Here is a 624-nt window from a genome sequence, read left to right as displayed (position 1 = left end):
GAACTCCCTTCTTCATAGGCGTCCCATTACTCACAGGATTCCTCTCAGAAGTGTACATGAACTGGTTATTAGCAACCATGTCAATGAGTTATTGAGCTTCTGCAGGCGTTTTCTTTAGGTGAATGGATCCACCTGTAGAAGTATCCAATGACATCTTTGATAGCTCAGATAAACCATCATAGAATATATCCAGGATGGTCCATTCTAAAAGCATATCAGAAGGACACTTTTTGGTCAGCTGCTTGTATCTTTCCCAAGCTTCATAGAGGGATTCACCTTCTTTCTGTCTGAAGGTTTGAACATCCACTCTAAGCTTGCTCAGCTTTTGAGGAGGAAAAAACTTGGCTAAGAAATCCGTGACCAGCTTATCCCAAGAGCTCAGGCTATCTCTGGGTTGAGAGTCCAACCACACTCTAGCTCTGTCTCTTACAGCAAAAGGGAAAAGCATGAGCCTGTAGACTCCAGGATCTACTCCATTAGTCTTAACAGTATCACAGATCTGCAAGAATTCAGTTAAGAACTGAAAAGGATCTTCGGATAGAAGTCCATGAAACTTGTAGTTCTGCTGCATTAGAGAAACTAGCTGAGGTTTCAGCTCAAAATTGTTTGCTCCAATGGCAGGAA

General features: G+C 42.3%; 1 non-coding gene across 1 annotated transcript; it reads left to right on the top strand.

Moving 5' to 3' along the window:
* Positions 1–208: 208 nt before the first annotated feature.
* Positions 209–316, top strand: LOC148548042 (small nucleolar RNA R71). Its single transcript, XR_015897292.1, has one exon. It is a non-coding gene; the product is annotated as a small nucleolar RNA R71 (small nucleolar RNA).
* Positions 317–624: the final 308 nt, after the last annotated feature.

Source organism: Arachis ipaensis, chromosome B8 (assembly GCF_059453495.1).
Source record: "Arachis ipaensis isolate K30076 ecotype BB chromosome B8, ASM5945349v1, whole genome shotgun sequence".
In the NCBI taxonomy this organism is placed as follows: domain Eukaryota; kingdom Viridiplantae; phylum Streptophyta; class Magnoliopsida; order Fabales; family Fabaceae; genus Arachis; species Arachis ipaensis.
This window is presented reverse-complemented; position numbering and strand designations above follow the sequence as displayed.